This window comes from Ptychodera flava, chromosome 6 (assembly GCF_041260155.1).
Source record: "Ptychodera flava strain L36383 chromosome 6, AS_Pfla_20210202, whole genome shotgun sequence".
In the NCBI taxonomy this organism is placed as follows: domain Eukaryota; kingdom Metazoa; phylum Hemichordata; class Enteropneusta; family Ptychoderidae; genus Ptychodera; species Ptychodera flava.
This window is the reverse complement of record NC_091933.1, coordinates 44104139-44124798: the sequence shown is the minus strand read 5'-3', so window position 1 is coordinate 44124798 and position 20660 is coordinate 44104139. Positions and strand designations below refer to the sequence as shown.

The 20660-nt window shown below is 37.1% G+C and overlaps 1 protein-coding gene across 2 annotated transcripts in view; it reads right to left on the bottom strand.

The window, feature by feature from the left end:
- Positions 1-20660, bottom strand: part of LOC139135912 (plexin-A4-like) — a 195948-nt gene that overhangs the window by 50217 nt on the left and 125071 nt on the right. For both annotated transcript variants that reach the window (XM_070703688.1, XM_070703687.1), the window contains exons 7-9: positions 16041-16200; positions 15334-15430; positions 13756-13876 (exon numbers count right to left, since the gene is read on the bottom strand). The gene's annotated coding sequence lies outside the window, so the exon portion shown is untranslated. The remainder of the gene's footprint in view (positions 1-13755; positions 13877-15333; positions 15431-16040; positions 16201-20660) is intronic.

Below are 20660 nucleotides of genomic sequence, written 5' to 3'. Positions count from 1 at the left end.
CTGCTTCAGTTTCAACAAATAAAGGATCAACTAGTCATTGCAGGCAAATACACAAAAAATGTGATTTCATTATGTTGAGTATCACATGGCATTTTGGAATATCTGAGAAGAAAGTATAAAGAGAGTCAGAACTTTTGTAATGCCCAGGCTGTGATAAAAATTATTATATTAATAGCCAAGAAATTGTCATACCTTGCTCATTAAACAGTAATAACAGTGTTGTCCTCATATTAAAAAGTAGGCAGGTAATTTCAGAAAGTAGACGGGTAGACTGCGAGGGAGCAAAGCGGCCAAGCGGCGAGTGAGCATAGCAAACGAGGCGGAGAGCACGAGAGGGGTTGTCCCCCTCTCACAAGGCGAAAAATGAAATTTTTGAGTGGGAATGGTGTTCCCTGGTGGCATCTGAGGTGACATTTAACTAATTCATTGAACATTTATCTGAGACGGAAACAGTACTTTTGTTGTGTGTCTTAGACATGGCTCATATTCAATCCAATCAGAAAAGAGTTAATTAACTTAAAGCGCAGTGGTCGTCGCGCTGCGCATGCTCCTGAGGGGGTCCCCCCTGTTGTCAACATATCCAAGAATGCCGCACTATACGTTACGGGTTGATTATAATGTTTGCGATATTGGCGCTTGTTAAATGGCGGCAGAAGCATACCAACTTACCAAATCTAGTATTTACACGCTGGATTGAGATCACATTTGATCATGATTTTCTTCAATCAGTTGAATGGGGCTCGGCTACCGTTATCGCTCGAGCCATGGAGCTAAACACTTACCTGTACGCGTGTATATGCCAACAGACTTTCAATGACCGGGCTCTAGTCTACGACATCGCTAGCAAGAACGAGAGCTTTCATTTCAAGAGGCCCACAGGAGTACAACTGACAATAACGCAAGCTACAGAAATCTACAGCTGTCGGAGCAATGCCCGCTGCAGCAAGAAGCATACTAGTATGTTCCATGGTCTGCATGAACGTCCGTGTCAAGAGAACCGGGTATATAGCGCGCTACACTCGGCTGTGGAGAATCCAACTCCACTACGAAGTATACCCCGTTGGGGATGCAAACGAAAATTCCGAGCACAGGTATCAAGTCAAGCGAAGGACCTTTCATAGGTCTTCTTGCTATGTGGGGGTTATCTCATTTGAAAGGGGATTCATACCTACCTGGCAATCAGGAGGTACACTAACGAAGTTTCCTTAGCACCGGTAGGCCTACACCTAGCTAGCCATTGGATCACTGCCATGACCGTGCACAGGATCTCTCGATACGTCCCTGTGTCAGTATGTGTATAGCCGTGCAATTTTCCTGCCAAATGCCGCGAAAACCCGCTCGTTTTGTCTATTGTTTCCTATCATTTGACTATTGCTTGCCACGTATTAGCCTACTAGAAGAAGTCAGAAATGGTGATCAACTGTGGGTCGCGGGCAAAGTCGTCGCGGGGTCGGTACGTTGTGGGACCGGATTCTCTATATCAGTTTACGTCAACGCGGTGACCGTCTCCCTTATCTCCCGTGCCCTGCTCTGGCTTGTCGATCATGCTCTTGAGTGTAATTTTTGTGTTAGTCATTGTGCTTGTTGCTAGTCTATATGTATATACAATGTTGATCATTTTAATGATGTATTTTTACTGTACTGTACATAGCATCGTGTACAACCAGCGTGATCGCGCGCGATCAAACCCATTTGTTCACTGTGACTGCGTGCAGTAAACTCAGAGACATAATGTGCCGAGTGTAGTGTCTCAATGTTCGTAGCCTTACATGAGTTTATAAATAGAAATACACCACTGAAGTTCGTTTCCGATCTTAACATTTTACTATTGCATGATGTTGAGTCTTACAAAGGCGTTTACAAAGTGAGGGACCGCTCCAATCTCACTCAGATTGAAGTTGAGAAGACTTATGTTTACAAAAATTAATGTTTATCAACAAAAAAATCGCGCACGCGCAGCGCGACGACCACTGCGCTTTAAAGGACCACAGCAAAAGATGGATGTCGGATAAAAAATTCTTTAAGTTTTGTCCCACTCCTTGAAACTTAATTGATAAATTTTATCAGATATTACCATTTCTTTACTGTGATAATTTCAATCATACTTAAAACACATTCAGGATGGAAAATTGACAATAACGACAGTATTCTACTAGAAAACACATTTACTTTTGTTAAAAATACTTATCGGTAAGATAATTCACTGTAATGTAAACATATGCATCGCTATAAAAAATGTCTATTTCAGACAACTAGAATAAAACAAAGTTTTCTAGTTGCACTTACGCAATGTAAGGAGCAAAAATATGTAATTACATCATCATTTCTTAAGAATTCTCACCAAAACAAACTGCAATATCATTTTTGTCAGATATTAATAAAGAATTTAGATTTTTATCTGACATCGATCTTTTGACATGGTCCTTAGTAACATACTCTATTGATGAACATTATTATCTAAAATGACACCGAATAAAATGAAATATCCTGACACACCCTTAATTTGCTCACGTGTTCACACACGTGAGCATATGTTGCAGCGATGTCTGTCTGTCTGGCTGTCAGTCGTCTGCTCGATATCTCAAAAACGCTCATCAGATCAGAATCAAGTCTGGTACATAGATTTAGTGTGCAAATGGCAAAACCTAATTAGTTTTTGGTGGGTGTGGCTTGCTTACTTTTTGCTCATGTGCATAATTAATGATTTTAGAAAAAACGGACATACATTGAGAATGACTGCACGCAATTTAATGAGATTTGCTACAAATGTTGATCATACCAAGATATATCAGCCGTGAAAGACATGAAGATAATTGCTAATTTGCATGTTTTTGCAACTTTTATAATTAGGGATATATTATCTGCATTGACTCAATCAAAATTGACGAAACTTCATATGCATATTGAACTATGATTTATCATTATTGAAAGCCATTAACATTTTACTAGTTTTTTCATTTTCCTATTTAAGGATATTTATCTGTATTGACAAGACCAAAGTTGATGAAACTTGCTGTGTGCATTAAAGATACTGTGATTCAATATTATGAAAAGTCATTTAACATTTTTACTCTAGGAAAGTCATAATTTGCATATTTTATGAGAACATTTCAGTTAATTCCTAATTTGCACATTTGATGAACTTTCCTAATTGGGATATATATACTTGAATTTACTTGATCAAAGTTGGCAAAGCATGCTATGTACATTGATGATTATACCAGATTATAACAACATTGAAAGTTATTTCGCATGTTCATGCCAGCACATTTATATTTTGCATATCTAATGAGCTTCACAGTTGGCATATATACCTGTAGCTTGAAGGACTTGACCAAAGGGAATAACACTTGCTATATAAAGTGGTGATACAATGACAGCATTCAAAGAAATTATTTTTATTTCAGCTAATCACATATTTGAATACTTAAACCTTTCAGGCCTAAACCCCTATGTATATAGGGTAGCTCTGGTAAGTTACCAGAAAGTCAGGCCTGAAAGGATTAATGAACTTTAGAATTAATCTGTGGTGAATATTGTTCATTATGTTGATCATAACACTTTCAATGAAGTTGCAAACATGTGGCAAAGGTTGAAATTTACAGATGTCTGCAATATATAATGAAACACGTGAGCATTTTCAGTTTATATTTTTTTAACAGTGCGTATACACGATGACACGTATAGCGTTTCAGTAGGTAGACGAGGCTGTCAGAGAGAACAGCGCAAAACGGTCGGAAACACAACTGCCTGTGACTGTGTAATTAACGATCGACAACAAATGCCTGTGACCGTTGATTCTAGTATATAAAAATACCGTCAATGACGCTGTACCTTCTCTAATGTGTGGCCAGGTCAGGTAATTGGTTGTTGGCATGGAGTTGTTGGTAAATAGTTGATGATGTAGGGGCATGAGGTGGGATATGGACCCAAAGAACCCAAAAGATGATTAAATACATCAATCAAAAAAATTCTAAGCTACAGTATAAACTGCCTAAAGATAGTTCAATATGGAAAAAGTCAAATAATTCAGAAATAAGAATTAACAGTCCAAAATAGTAATGACGCACTTCCCTACTGACCTGAGTGCATGTGAAATACACAACCTGGCATCTATAATTAAATGTACCGGTATACCAAGTGATCATTTAAGTCACTTTTAACTGTTTTAAATGGATTTTCCAAAGAGTCCTGTGGAATGATGAAAAACGCTTATCTGGTACTGTGTTTGTAAAACTTCATGGCTGATAATTGTCATAGTATTGAAAAAAAATTGAAAGTGAAGAAATTACTGTTTTTGATAGGCATATTTACCTTGAAATACATGACCGTGTAAAGAATATTGTCTTTTCTAAAAGTTAAAATGCTCCTTTGTGTGGTCAAGCTTTCCACAAGCATCAAATGTGGTACTTCATATAGGAAGGTCTGCCTCTAGAGGGCGGGCATCATGAACAGTGTTTGTTAGTTATTTCCTCCACATAAATTTCTGATTGTACTGTAAACATTGAACATGGCCGACGTCCGATTTTCCTGTCTAAAACTTTCACTCATTTTCGTTCATATGACTCTGAAACCCCAGGAAACGATTGGGAAGAAAGAGTTATCTTGAAATATTGAGATACTCGCCGATATTTTGCAAATTAAATGAGAAAAAATGCAAGGAAAATGCCAACTGGCTAACAACCGTTTTCAGACTCAGAGGCATCATATCATCTGCAGATTATGCAACAGGCCCATATCACGTGAGGACATGAGGGGATATCCAAGCAACTCAGTACCAAACACTAGTGCACACAGAGTGAGCAACACAAAGGGAGTACCCCAGCTCAGTAGTCTGTAATAGATTGTAGTCAACTAAGAAACCTTGGAGAAAGGCTTAACACTGGCTATGCCGCTAAGTCCCATTGATTTTTGTCACAGCTCAAAATCGTCTCCTACACCTCAACCTGAACCATGAACACCCCCACCAGTTTATGATATGACCCATCACAATAGCATGAAGTCAACGGATCTTGACAGACGGAAGTATTGACAGACGGAAGTAGTTGACACCAGCATACTGGTTTTCAACTCTAATACCTTCTCTGTCTATAAATAGACACGAGAAGGTAAAAATAATCAATGAAAATAAATATCTATTCAAATAAACAGTTGGTTCTAAACAAGCGACCTAGCGGCAGATATAGCTCCGCTGTGTTTATGTAGAGAATAACTATTTTTGATACATGTTGATGAAGAAGATGGAAATCTTTGATAGCTCAATGCAGTGGCCAGAAAAAAGTGGCTAAAATAGCTGCAAAAATACACAATTGAAGATTTCATCATACTTTGAATATATCACATCAGATCATCCCTAAGAACATGTCAACCAAAGCTATCTGATGAGTAGTTTTTTGAGAGTAAAATTTTTTGACCAAAAATGGCAACAATTGCCCCCAAAACAAAAATTGCAGATTTCATCATAATTTCAAAAGATTAAATTTGGTTCATCTATAGAAACCTGTATACCATATTTCAAAGCTGTTAGACCAGTACTTTTTGAGAAACACATTTTTTGACCAAAAATGGAAAAAAATTGCCCCAAAAATTCAAAATTGTAGATTTCATCATAATTTCAATAATACTTTTAAGTTCATCTATAGAAACCTGTATACCAAATTTTAAAGCTATCAAATGAGCAGTTTTGGAAATACACATTTTTTGACCAGAAATGGCAAAAATTGCCCCAAAATTACAGATTTCATCAGAGATTCAATATATATTAGACAAGAAGAAAAAAGTTTTGAACTTACAAACAGAAGACGAGTGAACACTCAGTCTAAAAGTAGCGATGTTGACCGGCCGGATCGTACAGATTGATTTTTAGCAATAGTCCTTTTATAAACCAACAACTCAGTTTTTCGAATAGTTTTTAAATGGTTTTACGCCAGTGTTGCTTTTTTTCGTTTTTACTAGTCCCATATTTACTGTAATTTTGTTGTTTTTCAGATTCCTGATGAAGATTCCCTGTGTGGAATGGAAACGTCGAAGTTTTAGAAATAAACTCTATTTTGGAACAGAGTCTTGTTTTTTCATCCGCTCTATTGATAAGCTCCGCGTCGCTGACAGCGGAGCTAAAAATTCACTTCTAGCTCATTTTTTAAATCTAGAAAATGCGTTGGTATTGCCCTGAACTTGATTTGCTGAGAAGATTATCATACTCGTAGTGACATTGGCAGCCAGCTCAGCGGCGAAAAACCTGTATAGCTTGCCACTCTCGTGAACTTCAAATTGTCGATCAAAATTACATCTTTTCGGTACTTTTCTCTCACAAATTCAGCAAAATTGAAATTTTTCATACATGAACATATGTATTGTTGGAATCAAGTATACTTTTTGAATGGGCTTTCTTTGGAAAAAAATATTTCATCAGCAAGGTGCCAGTGGCCGACTCTACATTTCTTTTGTTAAAGATGACCTAAGATGACCTTCACACTAATCAAACCAATCACCCTGCTGGTAACAAAGGCATCACCATAGGTGCATCCATCAGCCAATCACACTATTTAACAAGTGAAAGATCGGGCTCAAAAAGCCACAAATGGGTATTAGAAAGTGATTTATGTTTGTCGGTGGAGTTCCAAGTGGGGAAAGGGGTGGCATAACTGCTAATCGTGCGTGTGCCGTCTAACAGCTGGCAGTGCAATCCCGAAATTAATAGGTCTATATAAACTATCTAAATACGTTAAAAGTAGCTGGAAAAAATGCAAAACAGGCGGGTTATTTACCCGGCACCCGGCTTCTAAGGACAACACTGAAATACAGCTGTTGCCATCACTTGGCATTCACAACACATCACATTCACAATAATGTTGCATCAAATACAACCATTTTCAGTAATAGATAGCCAAGCCACTGCAGTGAACTACAAAAATAGCGTCAATGACACTGTAGCTCCCATCCTGGACTATTTAGTGTTTGTTCTCTGGTCAGATATTTGAACATGTGTGAAAGGGATAAAGTGCATGAAGTGAAAATACTTAAATGAAATGTACTGGAGACAGTGAAATATGTTTAATGTAATTATTCAGAATATAAAATGGAAAAATACAGAATTAGATATATCAAATACTGTGATACAACCATTAACTCAACAAGTCATTTACAATTACATAGTCCCCACTTGTAATAGGAGTATTAGTCTTGATAGGGCAGGAAAATGTGGTCATTAAGAAGTATCACTGGAGTGTATATGTTGAGATCTATGGGCACATAGGTCTATGTCGTTGTTCCCAATTTGAAACACATGAGGCATGTCTAAGTTATGGTTCTAAATCGGGAAAAAGATAAGACCTCTAGCAGTATTGGCCAGCCAAGAAATACATATGCACATAATAAATGAGGTACAAGATGTGACATCTTAAGGTCTAATATCCTATCAAAATTGGAGGGTATAGAACTTGTGGTTACTGAAATATGCATATATATGTATAATCAAGGTCAAGGTCATCGAGGTCACATGACATTTTCAAAAAAAAAATTATATTGCTAATTAATCCCTATATGCCAAAAATCAGATCTCTAGCTCTATTCGCTTGCCCAGAATTAGATGTGTACATAATTAATGAGGTAAAGCGTGTGTTGTCATAAGGTCTCCCATCCTACTAAATACAAGGACATAGCACTTGTGGTTACTTATTTATTGACATAAACATATATTTTAGGTAAAAGGTCATCGAGGTCACATGACATTTGGTCAAAAAATTTCTCTCCTATAGTTATCCCTATATACCAAAAATCAGACATCCAGCTCTATTGGCTCGCTCAGAATGAGATATGCGCATAATTATTGAGGTACAGTATGTGGCGTCATAAGGTGTCCCATCATACCATACATGAAGGCTGTAGCACTTGTGGTTACTGAGTTATGGACAAATATGTATATTTGAGGTCAAAGGTCACCGAGGTCACGTGACATTTTGTCAAAAAAATTGTTATGCTAAGTTATCCCTATATACCAAAAATCAGACCTCTAGCTCTATTGGCTCGCTCAAAATTAGATATGTGCATAATTAATGAGGAACAATATGTGGCGTCATAAGCTGTCCCATCATACCATACATGAAGGCTGTAGCACTTGTGGTTACTGAGTTATGGACAAATATGTATATTTGAGGTCAAAGGTCACCGAGGTCACGTGACATTTTGTCAAAAAATTGTTTGCTTAGTTATCCCTATATACCAAAAATCAGACCTCTAGCTCTATTGGCGCGCTCAAAATTAGATATGCGCATAATTAATGAGGTACAATATGTGGCGTCATAAGGTGTCCCATCATACCATACATGAAGGCTGTAGCACTTGTGGTTACTGAGTTATGGACAAATATGTATATTTGAGGTCAAAGGTCACCGAGGTCACGTGACATTTTGTCAAAAAAATTGTTTTGCTAAGTTATCCCTATATACCAAAAATCAGACCTCTAGCTCTATTGGCTCGCTCAAAATTAGATATGTGCATAATTAATGAGGTACAATATGTGGCGTCATAAGGTGTCCCATCATACCATACATGAAGGCTGTAGCACTTGTGGTTACTGAGTTATGGACAAATATGTATATTTGAGGTCAAAGTCACCGAGGTCACGTGACATTTTGTCAAAAAAATTGTTTTGCTAAGTTATCCCTATATACAAAAATCAGACCTCTACCTCTATTGGCTCGCTCAAAATTAGATGTGCATAATTAATGAGGTACAATATGTGGCGTCATAAGCTGTCCCATCATACCATACATGAAGGGTGTAGCACTTGTGGTTACTGAGTTATGGACAAATATGTATATTTGAGATCAAAGGTCATCAAGGTCACATGACATTTTGTCAAAATATCCGAGATATCTGCGTGAACGGATGGACTCACGGATGGACAAACAGACGGACATGACCCAATCTATAAGCTCACTGGACTTCATCCGTGGGGACTAAAAATTGTGTCACTGCATCCTTTTTGCAATATGAATACGATGAGAAACTAAATTTTTATTTTTTCGTGGCCTTATACATGGGAGTCTATGGAGATCTGCCTTATACATGGGAGTCTATGGACGTGTAAACTAAAAATATGCAATTTCACCACAATTTGCCCAAATTTGGGAAAGGTCACTCCTATGCACTTCCATACCAAGTTTCAAATCAATCGGACTTGTGGTTTCAGAGCAGGAGATTTTTTGACCAAAAATGGGAGAAAATTACAAAAAATTCATGAAAATAGCAAGTCCAAGATACTGACCCAAGATGCGCACAATCATTTCATGTCAGCCCAAAGTACTTACATTCTAATTTTTCATGTAATCTGCTCAGTGGTTATTGAGTTTTTTTAATTTTGACTGTTTTTACATTTTTTCACTTAATTTGCATATTTTTGGCAATGACAACTTCATTTGAACAAAATCTCATCTACAGCCCATCATCCATGTACACACCAAATATTAAGATGAAATGTGCAGCGGTTTTGGAGTTTTTGATGTTGATGGACAGACATACAGACATACAGACATACATACATACATACAGACATTTCCTAGCCTATAAGAATAGCTTCTATTGCCATATATACATATGGCTATGGGAGCTAATAAAACTGCTCACACTAATTAGTTTTCAGCTGTAGCCAGCTGGCAAAGTCGACAACATTGTATGTCTCATGCAGACAGTTTGTCTGGGGAAGTTGAAATAAAAAAGATTTGTATATGGACCAGTGTATGGTAATGCTACATTGTATCTTAATCTTGAACACAGAATGCCAATCATAAACTCTCATTTACAACCCAGCCCCAGACAGAGCTAGTTTTGCCTTTGTACAAGCAGACTTTTTGTCTGTATCAAGTAGCCTTGTTCAACACCAAAGTGGCCACGGCTACAGCTCAAAACTAATTAGAGTAAGCAGTTTTATTGCAGTTCACTGCAGCAGCTTCGCTATCTAATACTGAAAATGGTTGTAAAATAAAACAATCCCTTGATATCACATCACTTTCTGTCTACACTGCATCGCATACACCTAAGTATGCATCTAAAGAATTACCATCTTGAATTGCGCAGAATTAAGAATCATTATTATACACCTGCGTCTGTAACTTATGGAGTTTCATTATACAGTAAGTTACGGTATAAAAGAGACGCGGAGTCCAATAGCTTTGACGCGGAGTACAATAACTTTAGGTGTTATTGGACATCATTTGACCTTTGACCTCAAAACACTTTTACGTCAACAGAGAGAACAAGAATAGAAAATTTCACATTTTTTCAAAAATATATACGTCTTAGCATCCAGTACTTCCATAATCAAATCATGGTCAGCCCAAAACCTATGATTTGAGTGAAATTATGCTGCTGACGTACAATTTCTACTGTGTGCACTGCGCAGCGCGGGTTGAAATTTCTTTCTGCGCACTTAGCCGACGCGCTCAACGCATTCCCAGTCTGCTCGTGATCACTCAGTAAAGTGCGCGAAAAGCATCCAAAAGACGCCTTAATTTCGACTTTTTTCTCATAAAGTTGGACTAAAAGGTGTATGATAATAAGGTTTTCCCAAAATACCGGGATTAATGTCCTCGTACATCGTACGCTTTGGTATTGTCCTCAATGCTACGCGTCTCGGACAATACTTCCGCTGCACTCGGACATAAATCCAGTATTTGGGAAATAACCTTATACCGGTATTATTGATATGGCATCATTTTGCAATTGGTATAGCCACAAAATGATGACGTCAAGTCGCCATACACAAAAATGGACACATTGTTATTACGGTACTTGTATTGTGTACAGCGATTTTGACAGGGGCCAGGGGGTGGTGGCATCAGTTTGTGGCAATATCACTTGTACAATGATGCCATTGAAATCACTTAACATTCACATCCACGTCACAACACAAAAACAATCGAGCACTGCAGTTTCATCACACCCAATTGTTAATCACATCACATACCAGTAGTCTATTGCCCTATACTGATCAGACACAGTTGATACCAAGAAAAATTAATAAACTTATATTAGACCATGACAAATGTAAAGGTCACAATGACCATTGATCAGCAATTAATAACTGAAATGTGGTGAACTTTCAGTTTATAATAGCAAACAGCTGGCGGTCAATACAAAGACTCTTGCAAATTGTCAGAACTCACCAAAACTACTCTTAGGCAAAGTAAAACTGGGTACTTTCGTCACATTTACATGACTCAATTTCAGTAAACATGCTCTGACACTTAAATCAGATCGGTTTAAGCATATATCAAAACCCTTATTGGCCGAAATTTATGAAAAGCTAGTTTGATATGCTTTATTATAAGTGTTGTTTAGTTAAATTTATTTGCTCACTTATTAACACATGTCAGTTAATGTCACAGAATGTCTGTCTGTCTGTTGGTACGATATCCCAAGAACAGCTTATTGGATCAAAGTCAAATCTGGTACGTTGATTTGGTTTGCAAATTGCAAGAACTGATTAGTTTTTGGATGGATGTGGCTTACATATTTTATGCTCATTTGCATAATTCATGATAGTAGAAAATGAAAATATACTTAAGACTGCTACACACATTTGACGGGATTACTACAAATGTTGATCACACTAGGATATATCAGTGGTGTACCACGTTAATGGATGACATAGATGCTGGGTTTCCTCTGGGTTTTAAAAAATCTTAGTAAATTTACGAATCCCAGTTTTAAATTATTAGTAAATTTGATAAAATATTAGTAAATGCTACTCCGGTGGTTTACCAGTCTTTAGGCAGTGTAAATGAGCTTCTCCAAGACAGTGCAAAGACTGGATGTGCTACCACTGGACATGTAGATTTTGAGTCAATAATTCTCCTTTGTTTCAGTGAACACCACACTGCAAATGCCTTCTTGAAGTCAAATTTATCAATATTCCTCAGAGATGGTGCCTCTATTGCAATTGTCATAATGGAACTAACTGTGCTAACTTTCAGCCTAGCCCTGGATTTTGTTTTTATTCTGTTGTACCTGGAAAAGCCCCTTTCACAAGCAGCAGTGTTTATTGGCAATATCAGACCAATTTTGACTAATGTACACAGGTTTGGATATATTTCATCAACTTTCTGATCCAAAAGTATGCCCCATGCATCTTGAAATGAAACCCCCCTGTAATTTTCACACAGAATTTCTTTGATAATACCTCCACTCATATTTTAGTCTTTCAGAATCACAATTCTGTGCCTTCAAAGGTATTTTTTCAGTTTTAACTGAACAATACAGAGAGAAAAAAATTTTAAGTCGTTAAAGGAATGTTTTGAAGCTTCTGAAAACTAATGTACCGTTTTGTCATCATTTTCCTGTGCTTATATCATCCCTCACTACTTTGAAGTTTGGATTATCATTGCACTATACCAGTATCCTATGTTTTTCAAATTACCTAGGTGGTCTTGTTAATGCACATGCGCAAACTCTGTAGAGTTTAAACCAACAACTTAAAGGGTTGACTAATCGGCTATGGTTTTGAAAGTTGAGTTTCTCGATGTCAAATTCGCTTCAATCGCTTCTTGATAGTCATTGTAGAATGGGAAAATTCACAAACAGAGAGGCTTGTTGCCGCGGACAAGCAACTTTTGGCCTATTGACCTAAAAAAGTAAGTGAGTGTTCATTGATAATTGAAAGACTGAATCCGTTGACACCAAAGTTTGCTTGTGACTTTCATTGCAGGCAATCTGTAGCTTTTCACAATGCCATCCCGCCACTCACTGATCTGAACTGAACATTACACATTGAACAGTTGAAGACTACGTTTTAGTAAAAGTCTCATTTTTTGTGCTGATTTTCGCCTCCATACTTTCTTTTTATAGTGTCATAAACGTTCATTATACAAAGCAAAAACCTTCAGTTTGTCTCGTTCCTTCGATCGTACAGAGATTTTATGACAGGAAAATCTTGTCAAGTTCATCAGGCAATGATCTTTAGCTTTGTGAATGTACACTCAACCAGCTAAATTAAGCTTTATACAACACTTCGAAGGGATTTATTACCTTTTTATTTACATGACGATCCGACTAGAGAAAAAGTCGTATCATTTCTTTCAACAGAGAATCCTAACATTATATTTAAGAGAACAGGGGAGAAGATATAGGTGGTATTTGGGATGGTACAAAGACGTATACTTGTCCAAGCCAAAAACGTGGCTGTGCGTTGACAGCAGAGGGAGCATGTCTCAGATCATATGATTGGCTGATAACGTGAATAGTCCACATTCACTACCAGTCAAAATATTCGTTATAAAGACTCTTATTTTGAATGATGTCATTCTCATATGTAGGCGGTCTCAATCGCCTCTTCTAGAACATCGCTGTACATTATGATGCGATGCCCCATATGTCTAAGCCTGTATTTTTTCTCGTAAAAATATGAAATCAATGCGGTGTGAAAATATTTCGTAAATGGCAGATTTTTTTCTCAATTTACTAATTTGCTAGTGGCAGCGGAAGCCCAGAGAAGTTAATAAGTAACTTGCATATTTGATGTACTTTCCTAATAGGCATATATCTAGACCAATCTTGATAAAACTTGCTGTGACTGGAAACCATCTCATTTTGTTGATTTGCACATTGACCATTAGCATTTAAAGTAAAATTCTTAAAAGGGTTTCAACTTGACAACTTATCTGAATCATAAAGTCTGGAAGTTTTAGGTCATAGTTGAGGATATTCTTTTTTCACAGTTTTGTGTAAGTGAGTTTACATCAACAGTAAAATACTTACATTTGAACCAATTATGATTGAGGTGCTATCATCTTCAGAACAGTCATCAAGGTAATGTGCGCATCTGTTTTCATAAACACACCAATTACAGGCCCAGTTGCTGGTCACACAAGCACTACAGCTGAATTGATGAATAAAACATAAAGAACATTACGCTACAGTCATCATACATGTTATGCAGGTTTTCTGTTTGAATAAAATTTGCACTTTTATGAGCTTTTTAATACTCATACGGGTTTACAAGCTACTTTTACTGAACAGCAACAGAATATATTCCAAAATAAATGATTGTTCTCTAACTTTTAGATTGAATGACAGGTTTAACCTTTAATGACAAAATGCAAAAGAATGTAAACCTATGGTATGTGCAACAGCTGTCCTTGATAAACACAATACCGCATCATCAATATGGACAAACTAACATCTATTATCTGCATTTCTGCACATACAATCTGACCTTACCCACTTCTCGGTAAGCCAAATATACAAACCACTATAACGCCTGTTGATTCAGTTATGAGGAAACATGTAGCAACACTTGTAACACACTGACACTTCAAAGGGAAGGATAATTACTACTTCACCATTGGGCTAATAATCACTAGCTTTGAAAGTTGCACCAATTGGCTGTTTTACAACAATTCTTTAATGGCAATGGCATTTGGTGAAAATCCTCTCATTGCTGATCAGATGTGAGACACAAGGACTGACCTACATGTTTTGGAGTCATTAAAAGCTGATACACTGCCATTGCCAGAGAGTCTTTTAGGAAGAAAATATCACACTTTTCCCATTTTGGAATGCTAAATAAAGTTTCTTGGGAGCTGTTGATTTAGTAGCTGTTACAGATTAACATATTCATCAAGGACAATCAACGCCACAGAGGACATTAAAACTGATGTCACATTATCAACATAAAACAACAACGAGCATCTTTTTGGCTAACTGGGTGTTTCACTAATTCCCAACTGTTTGTGGCATGAACATGGTCTGTGCAAGTAACAAAGATCACTCGTGGAACCTGATTTCTCAGCTTCTTAAAATGATTTAAACCTTTAAATCTTGGTTGGAGTATCTTTAAAAATCTAAAGTTTTGTACCATTTCACTCTCAACATTTGTCTTAATTTTGTGTAAACTGAATGTTTTGGAAAAATTTTTCGAGCTGGATTCTCCTTCACATTTAACTTTAAGGCATTCTGGAAAATGCTATTTTGCCACAACCCTGCAGGCATTGTATGAAATCGAAAATGGGATGGGATGGGATGGGACTCATACGATCAATGGCACCACTTCACCAAGGTACAATGGTGATTGATGAAGTTAAAACGTGTCTGTCATAATCTACACATATAATTTTGATGTTGCAGCTGTGATGATGAGGAGCATCTAGATATCATGCGCGAATACATTGTTTGTAAACAAGGAACTTGCAAAAGCGCAGTTCCGACGACTGTTTCCCTTTAAAAACTTCCTTGGATTATATCGATTTTGAAATTCTTTAGTTTCCGTCTAGTAATATTCAGTCTTGCAAAATGCCCTACAATACTGATTAATATACATATCTGACATATACTTACTATTGGTGCACAGAACAATTATAGAAGTGGAAATCTGTGTTTACAAAATCCACATTTGTTTCTTTACTCCTGACATACAACTGTATGGTGACGTGATCTAAAGACAAAAAATAGGTGACAGTCAAAAATGATACACATTAGTTTCCAGGATCAAGGTGCAATGACTTACACCTAGTTTTCAATGGGTTCGAACCCCACAACATACGGCATCCGATCACCTAGCGAAGAAGCAACAGACAGAACCGCTCGGCCAAATATCCAGTTTCAATAGCCGGGCTAAGTTGTTACATTTTTCTGAATGTGACCTTTCCACACGTTGTAAATGAAGCATCACGCTAGTACACGCAACTACCACACATCGCACAAAAACTTTATTGAAGCATTGAATACATCGCTTAAACTGGGCGAAGACAGCCTCGGGGACAATTTTGTCCTACAGCAGATCTATCAACCCAGGGTAGAAAATACGGTGTCTTCAATCGAGGCTAGAACCCACAACATACAGCATCCAGTCACATAGCAGAGAGGCAAAATCACTTTTACTGAATGGCTCTTATACCTTGATTTCACAGCAGAGATATATACAGCAAGCAAGAACTAAATGAACTACCCCTTTCAAGCCTAAACCCCTATATAGGGGTAGCTCTGGTAAGTTACCAGACAACCACACACAAAAGGGTTAAACAGTGCAGCATAAATATAATCACCTTCTCCAACTGTTAACTTTGGTCGATATTCTAGTGGTGGAGTACTACATGTCAAATTTGGACCATCTTTTCCTGCACTTGTATTGAAGTAACCATCATAGTTGCAGACATAACTATTTGGAGAGTCCTCTTCAGGCAATTCTATCATATTCAATGTAATCTGTAAAGCAAAGAGAAAAATATAGGTGTCTTTGGGTCATTTGTTGTTCACAATGGTCAAATCACATGCTGTAGCATTTTTCTAACATGTAATCTCCAATAATTTTATGACATTAAATGCCTAGGCACTGCCAGTCATAACAATAAAAGCAAAGAACTGATTAGTTTCTGTCAAATATACTTAAACAACATGCACTCATAAGACGAATTGCAAAGTATGAGTGTTATGTAGGTCATTTTCCCCCACACTCATGACCTGAGTTTAATGAGTCTAGATCATTCTCAAGGTCACTGTCCTTCACAACCTCACGACCTTGAATTCAATTAGTCATGTTTGGAATGTTCTGGAAATTTAATTAGTCGTGTAAGGGAGATAATTTAGAGCAGTAATTAGCATATCGATAGAAGTTCTAAATTGTTCTTATATTCTCCACTTGAGTGGCACAGCTTGCAGTCAGACTTTTGGGATCGTGTATTATGTGTGTTAATTCAAGACTTTGGAAACTCCAGCAGTATTTATACTTTCAAGACTTTCCAAGACCTTCACTGCCACACTGGATTTATACTGTGGACTTTGTGCAACTTCAAGCCTGCAAGCCAAAGGACTGTTAATTCATCCACTGACTGATACAACTCTGCTTCACTGTCTGACTTTGGAGCTTTGCCGTCCCTGCTGAGATAAGTAGCCTGTACACTTTTACAGGTTGTAATCTATCACTGACTTAGCGATTAGTTCTATTTTCATAATATATTTCATTTTATAACGAAACTTGTGACTTCACCTTTTGTTCATTTTTGGCCCACGCGGTGGGCATAGCCCACCTAAGTGGGCCTCTGTCATAGGATGGTGTTTGTTAGTCTGTATGTGTGTCTGTAATATGTATGTGTGTGCGTGTAAAATGATATCCACTTACAAAACGAATCTCCAAAATTAAAAGCCAGAAGTGATTCTCTGATATAGTCCCATTCCACAGTATCGAATGCTTTTTCAAAATCAGCAAAAGTAACATTCCTGGAATTTTGTGAGATTTAGTATGAGCCAGCATATCATAAATTAATCTAGTGTTTTTCCCAATGAAACGGCCTTTCAAAAATCCCTTCTGATCTCACTAATAATACTTGGTAAAACTTTTTCATACGGTAGGCAAGGGCAGCTCTTTTGGTATTATATATAAAACCAAATATGAGCTAATAAAAAGGGATCTTTCAAATATCAGTCAATTTTGTTAACTAAATTTGTGCAATATTATTATTATTATTATTAAACTTTATTGTCCCTAAAAAATGGGAAACTTGTCTTGCAATGGCACAGACAAACAACATTAAAAATACGGTGATAAAAAGGATAATACACATCAAAAACGAAAATCTTGTTACAATAAGTGTTGAAGTGGACTTAAGACATTCTCTGATTGAGAAGTCGGATGGCAGAGGGTACATAACTAAGTCGAGCACGACGTGTTCTTAAAGCTAGAGTTTTATACCTGCGACCTGACGGGAGCTCCTCAAAATGCTGAGCCAATGGATGGGAAGGATCCCCGATGATTTTAACAGCTTTGACAAAAGTTCTGTTCTCATACAGTGATTTCATGCTCTTACATTCACGGCCCAGATTTGGAACAGCTGGTGTTAACAATTTTTTGTAGTTTGTTCAAGTTCGAAACGGTCAGAACTCCATACCAGCTCAAAACGAGAAGGTAATTACACTTTCAATGTGACTTGAGTAGAACGTTTTCAATATATGTGGATGAATATTCGGTGATCTCAGTTTGCGCAGTAGGTACATTCGCTGTTTACTTTTCTTGTATATGGATTCAGTGTTCTGTTGAAATGTCAATTTGTCATCTATGAGTGATCCGAGATAACGGTATATTGAAACACGCTCTACAACTTCAGAATTTATTTTCAGGGAATCGATTTTCTTCTTTGCCCTTCTGAAGTCAATGATCATTCGGAATCCTTTGTTTTGCCAGTATTTAAATCAAGATAGTTTTTGTCACACCATTGTTTTAAGTGTTGCACCTGATTTTCAAAGTGTTGTTCACTGTTTGAATAATCTCCAAGTGATGTATCGTCTGCATATTTGACCATTTTTGCCTGGTCACTTGTACTTTGAAGATCGTTTGTATACAAAGAAAACAAAACAGGGGAGATCACCGAGCCTTGTGGTGCCCCAGTAGACGTACTGCGCATACTGGACACGATTGCAGACGAGGCTTCCTTACTCAAACCTGTGTTATTTACTCTGACATATTGATGTCTATTTGTGAGAAAATCTAACACCCACAATATTATATTGGGGTTGACATTCATGTTGTATAACTTATTAACCATCAAATGTGGCTGTATGGTATTGAAAGCTGATGAAAAGTCTACAAATAACATACGAACATATGATTTGGGCTTCTCTAAATGAGTAAAAACTTGGTGAAGTAGAGTTATACAGCATCTTCTACTGATCACTTTATTTTACTTGCAGCACATAAGAAACTTGGTATGCATATTGAAGATACTATGATTTAACGTTATTGAAAGTCATTAAGCATTTTACTTCATCCAAATCCTAATTTGCATATTTAATGACCTTTTGAAATTAAGGCTATATATTTGAAGTTACATGACCAAAATTGATGAAACTTGCTTTGTACATTAAAGATACTATGATAGAATATGATTAAATGTCATTAAGCATTTTTACATCAGCCAATTCCTAATTTGCATATTTTATGAACTTTCCTAATTAGGGGTATTTATCTAAATTGACGAGACCAAAGTTGATGAAACTGGCTATGTACATTAAAGATACTATAATAGAACATTGTTGAAAGTCATTAAGCTTTTGAAGTTAAGCCAATTCCTTATTTGCATATTTAATGAACTTTCATAATCAGGGATATTTATCTGTATTGACAAGATCAAAGTTGACGAAACTTGCTATGTACATTAAAGATACTATGATACGACATTATTGAAAGTCATTGAGCATTTTTACTTCATCCAGCTCCTAATTTGCATATTGAATGAATTTTTGAAATTAGGGATATATATTTGAATTTACATGACCAAAATTGATGAAACTTGCTATGTACATTAGAGATACTATTATGTAGGCTAACTTTATTGAAAGGCATTAAGCATTTTTGCTTCAGCCAATCCTAATTTGTGTATTTAATGAACTTTCCTAATTAGGGATATATACTTGGATTTATTTGATCTAAATTGGCATAACATGCTATGTACATTGATGATTTTACCAGGTTATATCAATATTGGAAGTCATTTTGCATATAAGTTTTCATGTCAGCTAATTTATAGTTTGCATATCTAATGAGCTTTCAAAGTTTGGAATATATAGTTTGAAGGACTTGACCAAAGGCAATTACACTTGCTATATAAAGTGTGATACAATGACAGCAGTCAAAGAAATTAATATTTTTTTCAGCTAATTACATATTTCAATACTTAATGACCTATAGAGTTAATCTGCGGTGACTTATGTTCATTATGTTGATCATAATACTTTCAATGAAGTTGCAAACATGTGGCAAAGGTTCAAATTTACACATGACTGCAATATATAATGAAACACGTGAGCATTTACAGTTCATATCTGGTCATAATTGCACCTCAGTGTACTCTTATGGGAAATTTTCCCCACCATGCATCTGTTTGACTGCTTGGCCGCTGTTGTCTTGTTCTGCATTTCATTACCGTTTTAGCCGTATCTTTTATCTCCAATCATTATGTCCGGCCGCCCAAAGAGACTGTGTAAGACTTGCCAAGTCCCACTGAACAGGCACATCGGCCCACCTGGCAAAAAGTGCCAATAGGCCAGTGAACAAAGCGATTTTCTGTTTGACTTAGGCTCCGGTACGTGTTCCCGCCAAGACGCACTGGGTGATGTCACAGCAAGCATGGCCACCTCTATTATCTCTCATCGACATCGCCAACCACACTCTCTGCACCCGGTGATAGATCTCTCAGTCAGACACGCAAGGCAATTTGACAGCAATGGAATTCTCCGAATGCAACCGAGTCACCCAAACAGATGTTAGACGCCCTGAAACAGGAAAATAAACAACTCGAATTCAAAGTAGAATTGGCACGAGAAATAGCCAAGAACACCAAGCTAAAGAAGGTGGCTGCTCCCTCAAAAGAAATACCAGACAGCGGCAGTACTGCCACCATACACGGAAATTTGCAGGAACAGCCAAAAGACAGATGAAAAAACTTGTAGCAACTTCATCCAGTTCATCAAGCAGTGAATCATCGAGTGAATCTACTTCCGATGAAAGCCAGAGTAACACACAGGTAAGAAGAACGGTTATGAGACTTCCAAGAGAGTCAGTAAAAAGAAAAATGCCAAATCTGCAGTAATTAGGAAATCTACAGGACTAGTCAAATACAACGTACCCTAGCCACATGAATACTCGTTCAAAGCGGGCACAACACGTGCTGATG